Below are 22,363 nucleotides of genomic sequence, written 5' to 3'. Positions count from 1 at the left end.
TTTTACCAATTAGTTCACCAGTAGTTTTTAATGCTACTTAAGTTCCATGATACTTGCCCTTCAAGAAAAGCAAAATTCAGCAAGTTGAAGAAATTTTGAGACACTGTGCCCCCAAACAAAACTAACAAGCCTCAAACTTCTAGTTTTCCAAATGCACTTTATTTTTTTCTTTGTCTTTGCATACATTGTTTCCCCTCACCGGAGAAATTCTGCTGCTGCCATCTTGCCTATTTTCAAACTCCTACATTGTCTTTAAAGACACAACTTCAAGTTCCTAATACTTTTACCACAAACTAATGATGGATATTTCATATGTGTCTAGCACATTAGAAGCTCTTATCTGTAAGATATATTTAATTATCCTCTGCTATTATCCAATGATGTAGTAAATAAGAAGGTTGTACATAGCCTGAATAATGTAATTATGGTGAGCTTGTATGATGATATACTTATATAATCCCATGCCTATAATCTCAGCTACTCAGAAAGCTGGGGTAGAAAGATCATAGTCTGAGGTCATCCAAGTAAAGTTCCTGCAAGACTCTATTGGTTAAAACAAACAACAAAAACCACTAAAGAAGTAAAAGCACTGGGAGTGTGACTGAAGTGGAGGAGCAAATGCCTAGCAAGTCTGAGGAATTTAGTTCAATCTCTAGTATTTCCAGCAAAGCAAAGTAATTAAATAAGCGCAATGAATCCATACAAGTCATTATGTCGAAAACGAACTTTACAACTATGGTGGGGGGGAGGGGAGGAGAGTTGGGTGAGAGGACAAGGGGAGGATGGGATGGGAATGGGAAACAAAGGAGGAGGCTACAACGCTTGATAAGAAATGTACTCATTATCTTGCCCATGTAATTATAACCCCTCTGTACAGTATTTTCACAATAAAAAAAACCAAAAAGTTAAGAATATACTGTCATTTAAAATCATTATAAGCTAGTTGGAGTGTATTAAATGAGTGTTACAAACACACACACACGCACACACACACACACACACACATATTGCTTAGAATCTTTAACCAATAATTATATTTTTGTAGTCAACCAGGTGCCATGGAACTTAACACTCACCCAAACACACACATTTTAACTCCTCAAATGAAAGAAGCACACAAAGGGTAATTTGAGTTTAGCACTGGCAGCTCAATTGCATTATTAACAATAGCTGAAATATAAAGCCATCTAAAGGTAGTGTGTAGAATATTATTCAGCTCTAAAATTAAGGATATTCTATATACTTTTTATTTCTTTTATTTTATTTGTATAATCTAAATTTTATTGTAAAGGTGATATACAGAGGTCTTACAGTTACATAAGTAATGAGTCCATTTATTTTTTTATTTTTTTTATTTTTTGGGTCCGGTCGTGGGGCCTGAACTCTGGGCCTGGGCGCTGTCCCTCAGCTCTTCAGCTCAAGGCTAGCGCTCTACCACTTGAGCCACAGAGCCACTTCCGGCTTTTTTCTTTTTGCTTATGTGGTGCTGAGGAATCGAAACCAGGGCCTCATGCTTGCAAGGCAAGCGCTCTACCACTGAGCCACCTTCCCAGCCCCGAGTCCATTTATTTTTGAACAGTGCTACCCTTCTCTCATTTTCTCCCACTCCCCTACAATGTCCTTTCCCCCAAAGCTGTTTAGTTCATTTCCAACATAATGTCTAGTGAGTAACATTCGGTTCACCCTTTGTCCCACCATTTCTGTGATTTCCCTTCCCCTCCACAAATCAGATAAACTTATATAAGGGCAACAGTGACAAAGGGAATAAACCAAAGGAAAACTAATAGAAATAACTGAAAATAGTATGATAAAAACAAATACATCTTGTTTCTCCTTCTTGGAGTTTATTTCGATAAGCATCATTTTATATGGTTATATGCATATAGTTATTGAGCCATTGTGATCTTCTCCTAAGAATATCCTAGACATATTCTAGTTATTAAAAATGAAGAAAACCATGCAGCCTGTTTCTTTGTGTCTGGCTTATTCACTTAATAGAATTTTACACATCTTTCCAATTCCTTACAAATGGGACAATGCTAGTCTTTCTGATGGAAACATAGGATATACATATACACAAGCATATACACAATGGTGTGTATATATACCACATTTTCTTTATCTATTAATCCACTAAGGGACATCTGGGTTGACTCCTTATCTTAGCTATGGTAAATAATGCTTCAGTGAACAAGGTTGTGCTGGTGACTTTAGTGCAGGCTGGTTTGTGGTCATTTCAGTAAATGCCCAGGAGTGTGATTGCTGGGTCATAGGGAAGGTCTATATTTCATCTTTTGAGAAATTTCCATTCTGCTTTCCTGAATGATTGAACAAGCTTACATTCCCAAAATTTCATTTTGGCCACATTCCTGCCAGGATCTGTTGTTATTAGTTTTCTTGATTGTAACCATTCTAACTGGGATGAGGTAGAAGCTCAATGTTGCTTTGATTTGCGTATCTATGCATTTACTATAGATTTTATTTAAAAATGGTGTAATTCCAACATTTATTCAAAGTTTGCTTTATTTATTTAGAAATAACTATGGTTTCAGAATTTTCTGTTGTTGAAGGATGATAAATAAACCATCTTCCCTTTTGTTTTTCTGACTTCAAACATTTTTTGTACCATGACAAATAATACTGTAATTAGAAACTTTGTGCTTCTGTTCTTTGAAATGATTTTATATTACTGAGTTTTTCCATCCAGAATTCTCAGTTTCCCTTTAGGAATGTACATGCCAATGATGGAAGCATGCAAGTATATATTTGTTTCCTTCTGTCATTCTAATACTTTCCTAAGCAAGAGCCAGTCCTGCCATTATATATTGGTGCCAGTTTTCTAACTCCAAGATGGTACAATCATCTAATATTACTCTCTTATTACTTACTCTTGTAAGGACTTCAAACTCCTAAGCAGAGTAGCTTTAAACTCACTTGTATGCATGCAATATAGACTCTAACTGGACTTGATTTTCTACTCCTCTTAGGTATTGTACTTTGGGAAAAGTCATCTTTTCAAAAGGCCTTAGGACATTTATCATCCTCATCTGTGTATTCATTTATTTCCCATACTATATCATGATACATGAGGTAGTTCAGATATAGAGAAAAGAGTTTTATTTATTCACAGCTCTGGATGTTTATGGTTAAAAAAGCATTGCTGCAAGGATCTAGTCATCTGTGTCACTACATAGTGAATGACATATAGTAGGATTTTGTCCAAGAAGAGATCACACGGCAAGATAGAAGAGAAGAAATAGGGGAGCTACTCTTACAACTTACTCTGTAAGGAGCTAACTAGAGTCAATAGTAACTATATTATTTCTTCCAAAGCCAGCACCCTCAATGCCATACCTACCTCCCATTAGGTTTAACCTCTTAAAATTTTTACAAACTCATTCCTGCCCCATTCAGTGAGGTCCAAGCCTCAGACACTCAACATGTGAGGACACATTATATTTAAACTGTACCAAGACTGAATTAGTCATTGGGCATTATGATTGAAGTGTAATTTTCCCCTTCTGTCTAGATAATTCTTTGAGCTTCCTTCATCTTTCATTTCTAGATGTTTGATAGTTAATAAAGACTGATAGTTAAACAAAACAAATTTGTATTTGTAGTTAATAAAGACTGATAGTTAAACAAAACAAATTTGTTTTTATTTATCAAAGATGAAATAGCAACTAAACAAAAGACTATAAAAAGAATGTTTCATTTCTTAGCTAGTCTCTTACAACCAGCCTCTACAAATTTGCTAAATGCTTATAATTAGCATTAATTTACATTTACTTTTTTGCCAAAGTTTGGTAATGATAGAACAGCCAAGGAGTATCTTAGCAACATGCAGCAAATTTTTCTCACCCCTTAGCTTGGCTCTATATGTTTACTTCTGTGTCCATAGAAATATGTCTCTGTGCTTTTACTTGTTTAAATCTCAAACTATGTTGATAAGCTTCATCTGTTGTATAGTACCTAGGTAGGAATGAATCACAGTGTCTTCTTTTACTTAAATATTGTCACTAACGAGACTTCAATATGGCATTTTACAACTTCACTACTGACATTTGAGGTTTGATACTGTGGATACTTGGTTACTGCTGTTATATATCCCCAAAAATACCCTCATTGAGGAAGATGTGTAAATGCCTAGGATACAGAGGTTAGTATTTTATGGAATATGCTTGACTCTTTTTTCCATAAAACCACTCAACTTCTACTCCTACATACAGCCCTGCAACTAATCTAAAATTTTTCCTTTACCACTTCAAGCACATTGATTTTTACCTTGTATTTTTTTTGGGGGGGCATTGGTTCCCCTTCCTATGCTGAAATCAGATAAACATATATATAAGAAAAAGCGTACCAAAATCATAAACAGTGACAAAAGGGGGCAAACCAAGGCAAAAGTTAAGAAATGAAAGAAAAAAGAAATAAATGCATATAGTACACTAAGCAATCTTGTTTCTGTATCTTGTAGTTCATTAAGATTAGCATAATTTTATAAGGTCAAAACCCACAGATTAGGAGAAGATCTGCACTAGCTATATAACAGACAAGGGCTGCATATCTAAAATGTATTTTTTTTAAACCGCACTTGATCTGACTGGCATGTAATAGGTCTTTGAATGAGATGCACCTGTTGCAAATCCTTGTTGTTCAGGACTATCCATTATGGGATGATGAGAAATACTTTAGTACATTAATATCTCTCTTTTCCCTCGAATCAGTATGTGACAATCATAATAATAATAAAGTTCTTGGTGTTACCAAGCATACTCAGGGAAAATATCCTCAGTTGAGAACTACTGACATAGACCTTTTACTACTTTCAACTAAAATACAATTTCAAAAATGAAAGATGGAGCCGGGAGCCAGTGGTCCACGCCTGTAATCCTAACTACTTAGGAGGCTGAGATCTGAGAATCACGGTTCAAAGCCAGCCTGGGCAGGAAAAGTCTGTGAGACTCTTTTCTCCAATAAACCACTAGAAAACTGGAAGTGCCGCCGTGGCTCAAGTGGTAGAGTGCTCACCTTGAGCTGAAGAGTGCAAGGACCACGCCCAAGCCCAGAGTTCAAGCCCCACGGCCAAAAAAAAAAGAAAGATGGATTGATACTTTTCTCTCCATCTCTTTATGAAGCAACATTATTTTGAAGAGATAAATTCCTAAAAGAATTTAGAAATTAAATGAATGAACATTTAAAAGTACATATTTGATATAAAAACGCTTATTGATTGTTACTATCATATGATATATTATAATTTTAAGGAATCTATTTGGAAGAAATATTAATATTGCTGATGAGTTATAACATTATAACATTATGAGTTATAACATTAGGAGTTATAACATTAGGAGTTATAACATTATTCTGTAGAATAAACTGTTTAATTCTAGGTTAAGTTTTCAAATCATCTTCAAGGGTATTCATTGACTAGCCTTAGTTTTCAAGTAATTTGTGTTCTTGTGTTAATAATAATGTTAACAATGCATTTGACTTTTTACTTTAATAATATCAATGTTTATATTTTGTGTTGAATATTTTACATTATTTGAGAAAGTAAAGGTTAAACAATATAGCATATATCTCAGAAATATCTGATGTTAAAATATTTCTGGAACGATTACAACACAAGGCTAAGAGTAAAGGTCTTAACTCATAATCATATGTATTGCCATTTGAACTGTCTATCATTTAACTTATATAAATGGAGTAGGAGGGGGGTTGGGAAGGTGGCTCAGTGGTAGAGTGCTTGCCTCACATGCATGAAGCCCTGGGTTCAATTCCTGAACACCACATAAACAGAAAAAGATGGAAGTGGTGCTATGACTCAAGTGGTAGAGTGCTAGCCTTAAGCTGAAGAGCTGAGGGACAGCGCCCAGGCCTAGAATGGAAGCCCCACAACTGGCAAATAAATAAATAAACAAATAAATGGAGTGGGAGGGTATTTTTCTCTGGTGAAATGCATATAAAATTTCAATTTTATAACTACTTCCCTGAAATTAGTCTAAAGATGTATAGAAAGATAGAACAGAAAGTATATCTTATAAATTTAATTTTATTGTCAAGGTGATGTAGAGAGGGGTTACAATTACATGTATACGGTAATGAGTACATTTCTTGTCGAACATTATTACCCCCTCTGCTCAATCCCTCCACCCCCTCCTTTGTAAAGTTCATTTCCAACATATTGTCTTGTGAGCATCTCTGTTGTATTGGCTCACCCTTTGTCCTTTCTCTCATCGAAATGAAACTAGTTAATATTTAAGAAAGAGAAGAATAAGCAAAGGTAGTAATGATGGAGAGAGGGAAGGAGAGAAAAGAGCAAGAGAGATGAAAAATACAAAAATTTGTACAAAATGATTTCACAGATCCATGCCTCAGACTCAGACAAAGCTGGCTATGTTAGAATTTCTAATCTGTTCTTCATTGGCTTCATGTCAGAAGGAAAGAGATTTAATTAATATGATTAAGTAATAAAGATTATAACAACTGCATCAGAAATGTGAGTATAATAATAATAAAACCAAAGATACAACTATGAAAATCTGTGAAGAGACCCTAGCCACTGATACAGTAAGTTCTTTTGATTTCCAGTTTTTGTGTCCTGTTCCTGAGTACAATGTAAAGCAATAGTGGCTAAAGTCTAAATTCCTTCCAATAAAACAGAGTTGTAAAGTTCATTTTCAACATAACATCTTGTACATCTCATTGTTGCAATGGGTCCACCTGTATCCCTGTTTAAACAATTTATTTTTACCCTTCCCCTCCACAAAGTATACCAACATCAAATACGGTGAAAACAGGGATTATACCGTGGGGGAGGGACATACACAGCAACAAAGAAATATCTTATAAGTATGTTAGAAACAATAGCAAGAAAGAAAAAAAATTGAGTCCTTATCTTGGGGTTCATTTCGTTTAACATCAACTTATCTGACCATTTCTGCTTGTCTCAGACATATATTAGTTATTGCAAATAAGGGAAACTATGAGACCTATGTTTCTTTGGGCCTGGCTTACTTCACTTAATTGGGGTTGAGGGGGGGAGTGGGGAAGAGGAGGGGGGATGGGAAGGGATGGGAAGGGGAAACAAAGGAGGGGACAACAATGCTTGATAAGAAATGCACTCATTACCTCGCCCAAGTAATTGTAACCCCTCTGTACGGAATTTTCACAAAAAACCCAAAAAACAAAGAACAGATGTTGGAAAGTATCAGGTGAGTAATGTCAGACCTTCCATAAATATTTTTCTGTCCATTTAGATTATTTACAGGTTCTGTGATCATTCTGTAAAAAAAAAAAAATCTGACTTCCCAGTAGTAATTAGCATATGATAGATACAACCTATTGTACACTAAGCAATTATAGGAAAAAAATAAAAGGCCTAAAACCATGTGTAAGTTTTAACAATTACACCAGGTAATAGGTACTACAAGACGAATTATAAAGGAGTTCAATTACAACACATTGTAATGGTCTGTCTACTCTTATGATGTTCCTGTACCTGACCTCTCTACTATAAAATGAAAGAGGATTTGAAAGCCTAAAGCAAAATGATGTTAGAAGGAATTGAAGTGAAACAAAATCTGTATAGGTATTTTATTTCAACACACTGACTTGTCTTCTCTTAACTTTGAAAGCTGGTTAAGAAAATCAGAATCATTCAAATACTAAAGCAACAATTATGAGAAATAGTAACCCTTAAGGATCTTTAATATGTGTCTTTCTGTTGCTAACTTATCTACAGTGATCAATTGATCATAAATTTAATATCTCCTACATTTACAATTATAATGTCCAAACCAATTTTGGAAAGATGCATTTTGCCACAGGACAAAATAAATTGTCATTGTACACATAATGGAATCACATAATTTACATTTTGTATTTCTGCATCCATTTTTATACCGCTGAGAATTTAAAAGGCTTATTAATCTGCAGGGGGAAAGATATGATATTAGGTAAACCTCCCCAGTTATTTATCTGCTCCTGAAGCTTTGATTAACCACCATCAGTTTAAGTGAAATTTCATTTTATCCTCTGAGTATTATCCATGTCCTTCCCTCCTGTAATGGATCCTGCCTCTCATTCTTTTCCAATTATGCCCATAATGTTAATGCCTTCAGGCATCAAATGTCCTGTGAATATTTCTGCAACCCACCTCTTCAGGCAATCATTACAACTTTCAGCTTCTATTACTGTACTCCATTTGTTGCCACTGCTCGTACTGGGCCAAGGGTTGTGAGGAACTAGCTCTGTCTTCCTTTCAGGCATCATCATTCATGCTTGACCACTAGTCCTTTTATTCATGACACATAATCTGAACAAGTGCTATTTGTTTGATAAAAACCATGCTGCACTTATTCTTTTGCTTAACTGGTTCTTCTTTAACAACTCTTCCTCTCTTTACAGTCTTCTTAAATGTGATTTGTATGTATTTATTCAAAATTTAAAACTTTCTGTCTTTCTCTTCTTTTCTTTTTTCCCTCCCTCCCTCCTTTCCTTCCCTCCCTCCCTCCTTTCCTTCCTTCCTTCCCTCCTTCCTTCCTTCCTTCCTTCCTTCCTTCCTTCCTTCCTTCCTTCCTTCCTTCCCTCGCTCATTCCTTTCTCTCTCCTTCCTTCCTTCCTTCCTTCCTTCCTTCCTTCCTTCCTTCCTTCTTTCTTTTTTGGTGATGATACTAGGGCCTCAACTCAGAACCTAGGTGGTGTCCCTGAGGTTTGTGCTCAAGGCTGATGTTCTACCAAGCCACAGCTCCATTTCTGGCTTTTTGGTAGTTAATTGAAGATAAGAGATTCACAGCATTATCCTGCCTAGGCTGGCTTGAAACCATAATTCTCAGTTTTCAGCCACCTGAGTAGTTATGATTGCAAGAATAAGCCAATTATACCTGGGCCTAATATTTTTTTCCTTTTTACAAGACAATTCTATCAATATGAAAGTAAATTCCTAATTTTAGCATATGCTATATTTAAAAGCAAGGTTAATTCTCCTGTTTAGCTGAGTCAACTTAAAACTTTTATAGAGATAAAAGAAAGGATTTTTAAAGATCAAGTTATCTAAGAATTGAAAATAAGTAAGTCAATTGTTTTGAAGAAATAGTTGAGGTCAGAATCAAGGCTTATCTTTCATCAAAATTTAAGTTATGTTTCCTTGATACTCAGAAAAGTTGTTAGCCTTATCTGTGTGATATTAATTGGCCTTTGCTTATATGTGTTTTTGTTTCCTTTTCCTTGTCTTTCCTCTTTTTCTTTGTGCCTTCCTTCCAGGCCATATTTACCTGGCTCCTAGGCCTGCAGTGACAAGCCCTTCTCTACACACTCCATATTTCACCCTGCCATTCTATTTGCCCCCAAAACTATGCTCACATTTTCTGGTGTAGTATATTTTTGGATTCCTGTGTATCTGGGTCCAATTTTCCCACACCAGATACTCATTTATCCTTACAACATCACCACACCAATAACAGTCAGGCACTGATAGCACTTATTTATAATCCTAGCTACTCAGGAGGATCACAGTTCAAAGGCAGTACAGGAAGAAAAGTACACGAGACTCTTATTTCTAATTAACCACCAAAAAGGCAAAAGTGGAGCTGGGCTCAGTGAAAAGGTAAAGGATAGTACCCAGATCCAGAGATATTTCACCAATATCAGCACGACAAATAAACAAATGACAAAAATACTATTCTGGAAAAAGTAGTGGAGTCAGGAGAAGGGAGACAAATGAGGGTAATGGAAGATTAATTTGACCAAAGAATGTTGTAAACATGTATAAAGTGTTATAATGAAATTATTCTTTCAAACAAGTAATGCATGAAAATGAAACCATACTCCTAAAAGGAAAGGTATTTGTTTCTCCATGAGAGGTGGAGCATGAATTTGTCAAAAGGCTCACCATCATGAAATTAAGGAATGGGTAAACAAATCCTATGGGTGGAAATCAAGCAATATTTTAATGAATTTTTTGAGAGAAAGAATAAAATTCTCTTTAAAACAGTTTCACATTTCTCTCGCGTCAGAATCTACTCATCCTCTCAATTTACACGGCTGCAGTGCTATCTTGATTCTGCTGTAATTCACACCTAATTTTTCATTGATTAGATTTATAATTATATTCTCAGTCTTAGCCAAAGTAACAAAGTAAATCATACTAGATGGAATGCACAAACCAAGAAAGGGGTCAAGAAGCAGCCAGGTGGTAGTGGTAGAGTGGAGAGAGACTGACAATTATTAAAGTGCAAAGCTTTGTTGTTGTTGTTGTTGTTCCTGCTTGGCAACACACAGTTTTATTTCTATTCCTGAATGTCTGCTATAATATGAATGCCTCTTAAAAGTCCATGTGTTAATAGCTTAGGATGTCAATGCTGGGATGTGGTAGACCTTTAGGGGAGAACATTGTGGGGGTGTTGTCACACCATTGGGGTTGTGGCCCTGAAGGGAGCTTTGGAACCCCAGCCCCTTCCTTCCTTTCTTTGGCTTCTTGCTTATAGAGCTGAATGGTTTACTGCCATGATATCCTGCCTCATCAAACGCCCAAAGAAATGGGGTCAATTGATCATGGACTAGAACCTCCAAAGTTGTGAGACAAAACAAACATCATTTTTAGTAAGTTAACTATCTCAAGTATTTTACCATACTGACAAGAAAGCTGACTAATGAAGACTCTTGGTTCACTTAGGCTACTAAGGCTTAAGGCCATAAATGGAGTGGCTTATAACAAAATAGAAATTGCATAGTTGTGGAAGCTGGAAACTGCTAGATTCTCACTGTGTTACCAGTGGACAGAGGGGAGAGAGCTATCTGAGAATAACTTGACACGGACACTAACATTATCCTCTTGACAGAACTGCTTCCAGGAGCTCCTACCTCTCAATATCATCACTTCAGTGGTTAAGATTTCTATAGGAATTCTGAGACAACACAAATATTTAACCCACTGCACTTCACTTGGCTTGTTTTTCTGCTTTTTTTTACTTTCATTTTAACGATGGTTTAACTATGTCTTCTACAATATATTGTAGTCAGATTGTTGAATTGTTCTTATTTTTTCCTTGAAGGGGAATATATTTTCTTTAAGTGCAGAGTTAATTCTACTTTGTCACCTCTTCATCAAGGATTGTTATTTTTTGTCTTTTCTTATAGGATGCAAAAACAATTAACAAGGTTCCCAGAAACTACCTAGGGAATTATTAAGTAAAATTTAGGCTTTTGAGAAATATTCAGGTCCCCAAAGAAATATTTAGGAGTAATATCAAAAGAAGCTAACACTTCTTGTGCTTTCTTTGTTCCAGACTTGCTCTAAGCACTGTGCATGGGCTAACTACATTAATCTTCAAATTAATATATCATAAACTGAGATGATGCTTTTACTAGCTACACATTACAGGGGAGAAATGAAAACCCACAGGGGTTCTGTGCCTTTACTAAGATCCCAGGTGGTAAGTGAGTTAGCCAAAATGAATGAAAGAATCCTATCATAATTCTTCTAGAACGAACGTTTGTCAGCCCTCTGAATAAAGAAGCATGATCCCAATATGTGAATCATTGTTTGTTTCTAAAATGTTACTGGTAAATAGCTTAAACATACATTTTCAATGGAGGCATTAAATAATGTCTGATGTTATATAAAACCATTTAAGCTAAAAAAAGTATGTTAAAACCAGAATTAATTCTACATAGTAGTAGAAGACAAAACTGATCTAGTTGACAATAAGAACTCTAAATGCCCCTGAACAGATTAGTGTAAGTACATTTTCTGAAAGGCTCAAACAAATGATGCAGACTGCTACAATTCTGAATGCTTCCACGTACATAAGTTTACATCTCAAAATTAATGAACCCACCACTCAGAAACAAGTTATTGTTTGTAATAATAATATAATATATATTATTCTAATAATATATTATTGTATAGTATATATAATATTGTACCAAAGTCACAATCCACACAACCCATATTGTCAAATATTTATTGAATTTCAGAGTTGCTGATAAATGATGTATGAATATATTTTAATGAAAGCATCACTTCATACCTGGCCCAGATATTTCTTTTCATATACTAAAAAGATGTTGAAGACCTTAGAACTGATGACACTTCAACCATAAACTTAGTGGGAAAGGATGTTTCTTATAACTAATTTTAAAGATATTATGTATATTTTTTCTTCTCAAATGATGGAAGAATTACTTGCATATATTAAAACTCATACTTTTTAGATACAAGTAGGTTGATGATTTCTGAACAATGTGTAGAGTTATGGTATGATGACCACATGAAACTATGAAGCCTCTTTTCTATATTCTATCCTACATCTCAACTTCTAGCCCAGGGAAGCTGTCACCTTGTTCTCTATCATTGATTTGCCTTCTCAGTGAAGTCATACAAATGGAATCATACAGCATCTAGCTTTCTGTGCCTGACTTTATTCACTTAAGCTAATGGTTTGAGATGTGCCGATACATTTTTGCATGTGATGCTAGTTCATGCCTTATTGGTGGATGTACTCTTACTTGTGGGATCAATTTCAATAACTAAATTACTGCTGACTTTGTGCTTTTCTATTTCTTCACTGGTAGCTTCTTCACGGTTTCCTGGACTTGGCATTGATGGTTAGAGGACAAAGAGATGTTAGTCCTTATAGTAAGGTGACATTTAACAAGGTTTTTGAACAAAATGAGTAAAATTGAAAGGGAATAGTATATGAGTTCAGATATGGAAATTAAACCTAACTTCCTTATTTTGGAAAAAAATGATAATTATATTTATAATTAAGAGGTTGCGAGTAGTGTTTCTCAATGTCCTTTATACTTCTTCCACTTCTGATAGAGCCACCAATTTTAGCCCACTAAATGGCCTCTCAGAATCGAGATTGCATTTCCTAATCTCTTTGCTGACAATATTTTTTCTATATATCTGTTTTCTGGACAAAACCTCCTATATTAGTTCCTGGGAGAGTACAAGCCCAAAACCACTACTCAAATTCTTAAAATGAGATAAATTTCTATGTGTAAATAATTGCTTTTCTTCACATTGGTAGCAGAACTTACCTCTATTAAGAGAAGACCCACGTAAAACGTAGAATAGTGAAGTACTACAAACCTTTACTAAATGTGAGTTGTTATTCTCTATGGAACTAGAAAGTTAAATATTTTTAAAAGTACAGTATTTTCTTCTAATGTTAAAAAATCTGCACATTATAGCCAGTATAAGGTGTAAGAAACATTTTTAAATTTAGATTTACATAGGAGAAATAACTCACAGTGCTTCTGTTAACATATGTATTGTGGGTGAAGTGGGTACGAGGTGGGTTTATGTGTTACAGACTGAAGAAGAAGTAGTTATTTCAAACATATTCCAGCTGTGTACTCTTGCCAAAAATTTAACATCGCATGGCCTCATTTTCCTGACCAATAAACAAACATAACTTGGCAAAGTTGCAAATACAGATTATAGAAACATAAACTAATAAAACTTGAATGCACAGTTCTTTCAGTAAATGATAGTTAATAATCTTTTTATTCAGGAAAAGTTTTTGTATGAAATTTTAATAAGGAAATTTTAATAAGGAAGGTTTTAAAGCGTAAAGGAAAATTTGGGCCAAGTGCAGTGACACATACCCCATTGCCGAGGAAAGAAGATTGGACAGATCAGTTTGAAGCCAGCATAGAACAAAGTTAGTGAGTCTAGAAAATTTTCAGCAAATAAATTGGATATAGGGGAATTAGGTAAAAGAATTATGGTCCAAGGTCAGCCACAGATGGAAAAGCATATGATCCTGTCTGAAAATATGAATTGAGGATATTGTTTCACAAAAATAAAAATTAAAAAAAAGAATTGAGGATATTGTTAAAGTGGATGAGCACATACCTAGCAACTCCCATAAAGACAGAAAATGAGTGCGAGAAAGATGGACAAAGAAAGAGAAAGAGAGTAAAATTTGAGAAGCAGGGGGAAAAGATGCATTAGTAAGTATATCAGCATTAAGAAATGACATTGCTGTTAGGCACTGGTGGTTCACACCTGTAATTCTAGCTACTCAGAAGGCTGAGGTTTGAGGATCACAATTCCGAGCTAACCACATTCAGGATACAATCTGAGATTGTTATCTCAAATTAAATACCAAAAAGCTAGAACTAGAGCTGTGGCTCAAAGTAGTAGTGAGGCTTGAACACAAAACCTCAGGAACACTTACCAGCCTATGAGTTCAAGCCGGAGAACTGGAACAAAAAGAATTATACACACACACACACACACATAAAGACAGAGAGAGAGAGAGAGAGAGAGAAAGAGGGAGAGGAAGGAAGGAAGGAAGGAAAGCAGGCAGGCAGGCAGGCAGGTAGAAAATGACTGCTAAATGCTTTTACCCCCACTAAAGTAAATTTTGGCTGGATTCTTACTTTGAATATGAATGCATATTTGTTTATTGTCATTTGGTTTCCATGTATTTTGTAAAAACAACAAAATTAAATCTATGTGAGAAAGAACATTTTAAACTTATCTGCTTTTGTTTTAATTTTGAGTATAGCATGAGTTGATGATTTCAACATTTGAAGTGACATGTGAAAAGTAAACCATCTTCTGGAGACACTCATTCATCATGGGATTCTATGACCTTTTATTTCTTAAATATAATTTTAAAATTAATTTTTCTTACTTCTTTAGGATCCATAATAGTGTCAAGCTATTGATTATTTTAGAGTTCTGGAAAATATATTTCCTCTTTGTATCTGAAATATTTGATAAATTATTTTCTGAAGTTGCTCCCAAATATCCTTCATGTTACTCCAAATAGGACATAGTATGGGAGAAATAGTAATGGAATTTTTAAAACTAAATTCTCTATGAGAATGTTGGCATCTTGCAAGGATTCTCTTCAAATGTATTCATAAACACTATTTCTTGACATTTTAAAATCAAGAACACCCTCCATTTCTATATCTGTTCACAAAATACTGCCAATTCTTAAATGAACTGATTTCCTTCCTGCTTTTACATTTGAATACATTATGGCAGTTACTGTGTTCCTTTGAAAGTTGCTTGTTTAATTCTTTGCCACTTCCAGGTAATCTGAAAGTTTGTACTTGATCACCAGGCTCAACTCTACAGATTTCTTTTGTATCTCTATATGCACAGAACCATTAGATTTTACATTCAAATCTAAATCAGGTTTCTGAGTAGAATTTTCCATATGTCAAAATTTTTAAATTGTGAGTTAACAATTTCCAGAAAAATATTCATGTAAATAAGTTCAATTTTTAATAATAGTCTCTAAAGAATATATATCATTTTCCAGGGCATCTCCAGAAATAGTCAAATACCTCCTAGAAGCCAAAAATCTGATATACTGTATGAAAGGTGAGTTTAGATTATCAAGAGTAAAGGAATGTACTTATCTACTAGAACTGAATTTCTTGGTGTATCTGGAATTTAGCTCCCTAGAACTTTTGAGACATAAGACAGCTATTTCTCTGCTTGGGATTATTTAGACTTTTATATTTCCTGAATTCACAAGGGTCAACTTGTAGATCCCTCCTGTACTATTTTGCACTTGTGATTCTGAAATCCTTAATAACTCTGCCCAGCAATTGTTGTCTATTGGGATCCATACAGAGTTGTTATATCCCTGTAGCTGAGCTATTTCTTGCCAAGCATGTGTTTTCTTGTTATGGGAGATAGGTTGGTATTTGAAAGCTAAAGAGATATTGTGAAGGTCAAATTCAAAGTCTTGAGATTTTCTAAGCAAGCTTCACCAAGTTTGAGCCCAGTCATTGAACAAAGCGAAAATTAGGTTGGCAAAGTCAGCATTACTTCCTTCCTATTGTAACCACTACATTGTTGGCTGTGTCAAAAAAGCATTTGCAAGGAATTGTGATAGTAGAGTATAAGAGTTTGTACTTGTGTCATCAACCATGACCTTGCCGACACCTTGGCTTTATCCTTAGTGAGTCTCACTTAGGTTCTGATCTTCAGAATTGTAAGAAAACACACATTTGTTTTATCAAGATACTCAGGTTGTGGTTATTGTTTATATCAGCTCTTTGAAGCTAATACAGAATGTATACAACACTATCACTGGCAATTACATAAGTTGCATTTTGTCATGGAAACATTTTACAAACCTTCAATTCCTTTCCTAGTATGTATTTTTTCAGTTTAAAACAGTCAATATTGATTTATTCAAATTAAGAATCATCACATTTGATACTTTTCACAAGCTTTCTTCCAAAATCCATACAAGTTTTACTTGTGATAAAAAAATAACACTGACCTTCCCTAAATAGTGATCAACAGTGTTTTATCATTTTTCCTTCAAGGAAGCATTCATTAAAAAAAAAACAGTGAAATTAACACCTCAGTGTAACTAGTCATTATGTGGCAGTATCAGCACAGACATACAATGCAATGTCTTTTGGTTGACTTGCAAATTGAAAGAATTTGTTCTTGAACATACCATACAGAATAGAACAAAGAAGAAAGAAGAAGGGAAGGGAGCAACTGAGTGCAGTCAGTTATCATCATTTGTAGGTTTATGGCATGTGGTTTTAACCAAATATACTCAAAATATAATAACAAACAAAATTTAGAGACTTCATAAGAAACACTTTAAATTCCTAAATGTGCATTGCGCAGCATCACACTTGAAACATAGACACTGAGTCAATCCCATATTATCGTCAGTTGTGCCTAAATGTTTGTGTGGTATGTTGAACATTTCCATACCTTACTTGTATGAAAATATCTGCCCAGAAACACAAACACTGCTCAAATAGAAAGGTAAAAGGTAGTGTGCTTAATTTAAGTAATGAAATAGAAAAATTAGGTATGTAAATGTGACATATGTTTTTAGTGGAAATTAGACATTACAGAACAAATGAATGTATCCTCTGAACTACAATACTAAACTCTACATATCCAGAGCATTCATGATTTTTCCTTGGAACCCTATACCTGAGAATACAAAGGGTCTCCTGAATAGCACAGTGTCATAAATGCTACAGCAGTTGTACTTGAAAAATGCTATGGGGATGCTGAACAATTCACAAAAATGTCTGGGAAACTTGAAGAATTCTTGCTTGTCTTTGGATCTGGAACAAGAATGATAACTAGAACATTCTGATCAATATATCTAATGGACATTCCCAGGAGACTAACCAAAAAAAGTAGCCAGGCCCATGGGACAAGTGAAGCATTGTAAGCCATCATTTTCTATTCTGAAAAAAATGTATCTTGAGTATGTGGCAGGAATGCTGGAGTAGTAGAAGTTCGTTTTTTATTTTACTAAGTTTAATTATACCATAATTTAAAAAAAACCTTGATAGCACAAAATAACATTAAGTTTTCTAGGAACTAGGAACAATTGAAATTCTAAATTGGTAGTACCTGTAGTAGTAATTAATACTTAATCCTGTTTGCTCATACTAGTCTTGATTTTTAACTTAAAAAAGAACATTAAGAAAACATGGCTGGGTGCTGGTGGCTCACACCTGTAATCCTAGCTACTCAGGAGTCTGAGATTTGAGGATCACTGTTCAAAGCCAGCCCAGGCAAGAAAGTCCATGAGACTCTTATCTCAGTAAACCACTAGAAAACCCGAAGTGGTACTGTAGCTCAAGCTGTAGAGTGCTCGCCTTGAACTGAAGAGTGTAGGGAAAGAGCCCAGGCCCAGAGTTCAAGCCCCACAAACGACAAAAAAAAAAGTGTTCCTGATAGATGATCTTATAATGCACTGTTATTTCACTTTCAAGTTTTTACTTGTAGCCAGTCTCTCTTCTTTCCATTCTTCCTTACTTTTTTCTGTGATCAAAGAATTTATATCTTCCCTCTTCCTGTAGATTGCAAACATGCTATAAATTCCTCCAGAGCAAACTCCTTTACAAAGTGATATTACACCTCCCTGCTTCAAGACTTGAATCTCCTGCTTTACCCACTGACTGTTGATTGATTTAAATTTACCCATGAAATGTTGCTGAGATTATAAGCATGTTTTTTCATAGGTGTTATAACATTTCCTTCCAACTTTTTGTATCTTAATACCAACACATAAAGAATACTGGGTAGCTTCCTTAGGGTTAAAAGACTCCTAGAAGAGAGGATCAGCCAGCCCCAACTTCATACTTTTGAATCAGTGTGTTTCTTGAAACAAAACCTAGGCTGGAGTTGACCCAAAAGTAGTAGTGCAGAGTTTCCTTAAGAAGTGCCTTTATACTTCGGAAGATTAACCCAAATTACCACAAACAAGGTCATACTAAAGGTACCAGCACAACTATGTTTATCACAGCATTATTTACCATAGCTAAGATATGGAACCAACCCAGATGCCCCTCAGTACATGAATGGATCAAGAAAATGAATATATATATATATATATATATATATATATGAATTCTATTCTTCCGTCAGAAAGAGTGACACCACACAATTTGTAAGGAGGACTTGGTAAAAATCATATTAAGTGAAGTAAGTCAGACTCAAAGAAACACAGGTCCCATGTTTTCCCTTATTTGTAATAATTAGTGTATGTCTAGGATAATCTTAGCAGATGAGCAGAATAGTTCCATAGCTATGTACATGTGACCATATAAGATGATGCTAAGCAAAATGAACTCCAAGACATGGACACAAGAGGTTTTCCTTTGTTGTTGTTTTTAATGTACTATGTGATTTCTTCTTTGTGTTGTGTTTTCTCCCCTATGTTTTATTTCATGTTGTCACTATATTTGATTTTGGTACCCTAGCAATGTATATATGTTTATCTGAATTAGGGAAGGCAAAGACAACAACAAAATGGTGGGACAAAGATACTGTCTAGTGATACTCACTAGACAGTAAGTTGCAAATGATTTGTACAAGTTGGGGAGGGGGTAGATAGGGAGGGGAAAGAAAGAGGGAGACAAATAAGGGAGGGGCTAACAAGTTGGACAAGAAATATACTCATTACCTTACTTATATAACTATAACCCTTCTGTATATCACCTTGACAATAAAATTAAGAATATAAAAAATAAGTACTTTAAATCTTTCAGAGATAATGTATGCAGAATTCCAAAGAAAGTACTAAATTTGTGTGATCTGTCCACATAATTGATTAAAGTAATCACATGCACAGAGAGGCTGCCCTGGCCAGCAAAGTAGGAAGCTTAAAGGAGAGTTTAAGAAATTGGCCTCAAGTTAGGGGCTAATGGCTTTCTGCATTTTGTTCAAGAACTTTAACTATATCACCAACTGGAAGTTCAAGGCCCCCATTTATATTTATGTCTACAAGGAAAACCTTGTAGTTGGCAGGGCAACAGAATAGACAAGCCATCCTAGGGTTCGAGGCAGAGGACAGTATTGCAGGAACTGAAAGTCATCTATGTTACTTTAGTAAAAATGTCCAAATAATTTTAGTGTCAATTGTGTCATATGTGGTGTTTGATTTATGTAATACATGAGATAATTGGTGACTCACATCTGAAATCCTCGCTACTAAAGAGTATGAGATCTGAGAATCTTGGTTTGAAGCCCTCTTGGGCAGGAAATTCCATGAAACTCATCTCTAAATAACCACCAGAAAAGCCAGAAATGGGGCTGTGGCTCAAGTGATAGAGTTCAAGGTTTGAGCACAAAAGCACAAGGACAACACTAAGTACTAAGAACTGCCAAAATAAAAAAAGGAAAGGAAAGGAAAGAAAATAAATCAAGAGAAAAGGAGTACAGGAAGGGAATAAGTTGAAAAAAGAAAGAGACAGAAAGAAAATAAAAACAAAGACAAAGTAGAAAATTGAGGCAGGAAAAGTGCTGAAAAAATCTTTTGGGGGCCAGTAGTATATACAAAATAACTAGAAAACAAAATGTCATTGTTTCCCAAATGGTGTCACAAATGTTTCATAGCAGAGATAGAGAAGATGAAACCAGATTACCAAAGACACATGAAAATGTTACTACAAAAATCTCTCCATATCAAGCTGAAGAAGTTAATATGAACTCCACACACAAGTGTAGAATCTGTTGGTTTTTGAAAGGAGAAGTAATACAGTGCAACTACTTTTAGGAGGAAAAGTGTAGTTATGTTATAAATTATTAGATAAGCCAAGAGAGATGAATTAGGGGATTTCTGCCACATTCTTTGGTCCATCTGCAAATAGGACCTTTGTCTAGAAAGAGGATATCTGTTCCCCGTGGACAGATATTCTCCCCTGTAGCTGGGTTGCCATCATGATGGGAGAACCAGAAGCTCTGACATTGGAGACAAACCATCTTTAGTGTTTTGGAAGTGTACAGTTAGGGATCATGCAGAATCAATATTCAATGTATTTTAAACTGGCTAGATGCTATGAAAGAGAGCAAGATGTAGAGAAATGAATACTTTTTAATCATGAATCGGTGAACACAATTGGATAATCAATCAACATCAATTGAAAAGAGTGCTTATGCATTATAAACAAAAGTTATTAAATCAAATATGTCAAAACTTTCTTTATGCTGTTGATTACAAAAGTAGAATTTCTTTAAAAATTTCCTGCCTAACATGAACTGAGAATATTTGGGTTGTTCTTGATCTTAGGAACCTTACTAATAGCCTCTGTTTTTGTTCTTGGATTATTTTTAAATAAGTTTTTCATTTGAAAATACTATACAGAGGGGTTACAATCACATGAGTAAAGTAATGAGTACATTTCTTATCAAGCATTTTTGCCTCCTCTTTGTTTTCCTCCTACCATCCTTTCCCTCCCATCCCAAAGCAAGATTCAGTATATTTTCTGTGTGTGAAGTTATTTAACATGGAGTGTATTGGCATTTTCTTAAGCAGTGGTCTGCCACAAATACCAAAATAAACCCAAAATTCAACTGTTTTTTTTCCTTGTGGTGGCAGGCTAGAAATGATCTACACATTGGAGGATGCCATTTTGCGTAATATACTTAATGTTTCACACTTCGGTGATTTCTAATACTGCCTTTTATAGCATTTAGTGATTTTATTATATTCTTACCAATGTTATTTATGAACCCCAAACCTTTCTTGGCAAGGCTAGTCATTTTAGAAACCTCACTGGAAATGGTTCTGTGTTAATTTTGTTTAGAAGAGGACTTGTAAAGGATGATAAATGTATTGTGATGTAATAACCTTATCCTATCATCTATCATACTGTTAAATCAAATTGCAAGTGTTGCACTAATGTGATAAAATGCTTTCTTCTTAGTTTTTCTTTTAGTCATTTAAGAACTGAAACCAAATGAGAAAACTGAGCCCAAGTAAATGAGATTTCAAATGTTTAATCTATAGAACAATAAATTAAAAGCCAAAAGATTGATCATATATCTTTGAAGTATTAAATTAGGCATAGAATTTTAATGCTATCTTGGATATAAGTTTAGATTGAGATGATAAATCTCAGGTTGAATTTACTAAACTTTTTTGAGGTCTAGGTTGCACTGAAAGTTGGTAGGTGACAACATTTTTAATTCCCACCAGCAAGAAAGGATATAGTTTACTTCCATTAAACTGTCTCCTACCACTTTACAAGGGCTTGTCAGAATATAAAGTAACTTGCAATTGTCATTTCCCAAACTGGAGCCATTACATTAGAGAAATAGTATCTACATATCAACCAAATACTGAGCTAAATACCCTGGAAATTGCACCCATTTTGCTGAAGAATTTTTTTTATTAAATATTTATTCTCTCCTCAAGGAATTGATCCAGCAGGTTTTAGTCTATATCTCCGCATCATATTCTGGTAGACATTACTTAGGTCATAACCCCACATATGAGATTCCATGAGTAGCAACAGCAAGGAAAACAAATTGTTTTTTTTCTGCCAAGGATTTATATAAAAACCTTAATTATCACCTAAAATGTAAATATGCAAAGATGATAACTGACATTTTCAAAGCACAGGTTTTAGTGTCAAAATAGCCTGTGTTATAACTGTTTTCTTGCATGTTAGCCCTCTAAGTTTTGTGAAATTATAAATATCCATGCAGTGTTTATAAACAGCAATGACAAGGGAACATTCAATGAGCCCATATTCATATATAACAGAAACTGTTACATATGAAGCATCTTTGTATAGTTTATCACAAACGAAGGAGAAATGTAAACAGTAATTCTCATTTTCCCTTCAGGAGTCACAAAACTCCTTAAAAGAGAAAGCAAATTTCCAGTTGTAATGGCAGGTATTGCTTATGTTCTGTCTCACAATATAATTTAGATGATCACCTCACATGCTCAAATGGATTTGTTTTTGTCTTATGGTCTAAAATATATCCTGCAGTTGCAAAACCATCCAGTACACACTTTCATTATAAGTAGTAAGTCAGAGTTCACAAATAGCTAGGAACTGGCACAGAAGACATTTCTAAATTCTGTGAAGATTA

This window comes from Dipodomys ordii, unplaced genomic scaffold (assembly GCF_000151885.1).
Source record: "Dipodomys ordii isolate 6190 unplaced genomic scaffold, Dord_2.0 Scaffold93, whole genome shotgun sequence".
In the NCBI taxonomy this organism is placed as follows: Eukaryota; Metazoa; Chordata; class Mammalia; order Rodentia; family Heteromyidae; genus Dipodomys; species Dipodomys ordii.
This window is presented reverse-complemented; position numbering follows the sequence as displayed.